This window comes from Myotis davidii, unplaced genomic scaffold (assembly GCF_000327345.1).
Source record: "Myotis davidii unplaced genomic scaffold, ASM32734v1 scaffold187, whole genome shotgun sequence".
Lineage (NCBI taxonomy): Eukaryota > Metazoa > Chordata > Mammalia > Chiroptera > Vespertilionidae > Myotis > Myotis davidii.
In genome coordinates, this window is record NW_006383018.1 from 2,508,867 (window position 1) to 2,511,548 (window position 2,682).

The window sequence follows — 2,682 nt, forward strand, 5'->3', positions numbered from 1 at the left end:
AATTAAGCTATATAATCTTTACTTAGAATAACCTCCTTCAGTTACTTCCTTATAGTTTAGTGGAACAATAGAGTAACCTTGGAATGGAGATAAGAAATGCCCTGACCTTTGGAATAGAATGGATAGGGTTAAGATCAAATAGTATTTATACTATTTGTATGAGGACATGTAAGAGGACAATAAAGAGAGGAACCTGGCTAGGAGGAACCTGGCCATGATGAACACCGGAAGGCTGCCTCCGTGTCCTTCCTTCTTCGCTGACTCCGTCCACACCTTGGGGAACCCTTGGACCTGTTGGGGCTGGACCCCAACAAAAAGGTTGTGGGTTCAATTCCCGATCAGCTTGTGGGTTTGATCCCCAGTCAGGGCCATGTATAGGAGGCAACTGATTGATGTTTCTGTATTCTCTCTCTCTCTCTCTCTCTCTCTCTCTCTCTCTCTCTCTCTCTCTCCTGTCTCTCTCTCTTCCCCTCTCCTCTCTCACTTCCTTCCTCTCTCTAAACATGTCCTCCGGTGAGGACTAAAATAAATTTTTTTTAAAAAAGGGCGGATCATACTATCTTATTACTAATTTGTTTTCTTTCTTGATTTCTTTGTTCTATCCCTTAGTACATTTTCTACATTTTCTATTGCTTTTTCTTACTGACTTATAGATACCCTTTATATATGAACATCATTTATGTTGTATTTTCTTCTATTCCAACACTTTTCTAAAAATTCCTTTTACAGTATAGTTGTTACATATACGTTTTTAAATTTTTATTAAATACAATTGCTCTTTTGCTTTACTACTTCCTGCATAGTATCTCTACACCAAAATTATAAAATACTAGAGGCCCGGTGCACAAAAATTTGTGCACTCGGGGTGCCTCAGGGTGGCCTGCGGCAATTGGGCCTCAGTTCGTGCCCCCATCCTTGCAGCCCCAACATCCCTGCCTGGCACCCTGCTTTGGCCTGGTGCCACCTGCTCATCTGCTCCACCATCCCACCACAGTCCTGCTCTCATTGGGGCCCATCGGGGCCAGCAGTGCCTCCACTGCTGCCCACTGCCCGCTGCCAGCGCCCTGTTGTCGACGCCCACCATGTTTTGCGCTGCCCCCTTGTGGTCAGTGCACGTAATAGCGAGTGGTCGAACTCCTGAGGGGGCAATTTGCATATTAGGCTTTTATTATATAGGATTTCCTCTCCCCCATACATTACTATCACAGTAATGGGGCTCCAATAATCCTGTGGATTACAGTGACAGAGCTAAAAGAAAAAACATAGATGGTCTGAGGAGGAATACTTAGGAAGCCCTAAGTAAGCAGGGAAGCTGCTGGCCATCATCTTGGCTGGCAGTTAATTTGCCTATCGCCCTGATTAGCCAATGGGAAGGGTAGCGGTCGTATGCTAATTACCATGTTTCTCTTTTATTAGATAGAATATTTTATTAGGGGGAACTTTTAAGTTCAGTTTCAGAAGTTTTAGTATTAATAGCTTTACCTCGATGTCATCTTTGCAAGTACAAATTATCTTCACATAGAACTTCAGTTTATTTTTGTACTGAATGAAACACAGCTTTTCAGCTGATCTACAATGAGGTATAAATATCATTTCATTTATGTATACATATATATTTGAAATTCTTTTAAAATATTTGAAATTATGTGTGCATACAGACCATATTATCTACGGATTTCATTTCATTGTAGTAGTTGTTATATAAAGAGCGCATTGGGTCTGATGAGATTGAAAGCTACTGGCTAACATCGAGCAGTGAGTTCCAATTGAGCTCTGGAGAGACAAGGTTAAGAGTGCTATTGAATTTGTTTATGGTAGACCCTGAAAGTTAGGTAGTAGGAGAGTGACAAAGAGATGCCGGGCCAAGAGAGAAGCAGGAGGAAAATGAAACTGAGAGGCAGCCTGCTCTCTGGAGTTAACCAACCTAACCTTGCGGTTGGTGCCTTTTAAGAGACATTACCGGATCCAATTGTGATAGTTGGGCCCATCAATGGGAAGTTTAAGGAAGAAGCAGGTAGGGCCCATGGAAGCTGTTGATGAGCTATCTGTTTTTACTGCCTGGATGTGAGGCAAGGCCCTTGGGCACATGGTAAGTCTTGAGATAAACTTAGGAACTGTCCCTAGGATTCAGTTCTGTTGTAGAATGCAGGGCTGGCTCTGTAGCTGCGACCTTGTTTCATGGGTTGGAGAGCCTCTGAAGACTTTTGAGCTGAATGTATGAGAAAGATAAATCTGATATTAAGATGTGATATAGTTTAGGTAAGAAGGAACCTGGAGGCTGATAAATCAGTCATTGAAAGTAGTGCAGATTTGAAATTATGAGGACCCAGGTTCACTGGAAAGCAGTGAAAAAAAATGATGGGTAGAGATAGAATTGTCAGAGCTAGGTGAATTATTGGTTATAGATGTTTTGAGAGGAACATATTAATGGTTTTGAGTTTGAGTAAAAAATATGATGCCAGAGGGAGAAATAGTTTGTGACTGCCTGGAGAACTGCTTTTAACACTTTACAGTGTGAAGCGGCTGTTATCCAGGGGCTACCTCTACATTGTGGATTTCATTTCCCAAGGAGTCTTTAAACTCAGAGTTTGACTGCTCTGGAGATCAGAGAATGAAGCAGGGATTGTTGAAGCCTGTAGGAACTGATCACAAAATGACATTGCATTTTCTTTTGAATAAAAT

The 2,682-nt window shown here is 41.8% G+C and overlaps 1 protein-coding gene across 4 annotated transcripts in view; it reads left to right on the forward strand.

The window, feature by feature from the left end:
• Positions 1 to 2,682, forward strand: part of CDK14 (cyclin-dependent kinase 14) — a 506,888-nt gene that overhangs the window by 172,111 nt on the left and 332,095 nt on the right. The gene's annotated exons all lie outside the window — the stretch shown is intronic.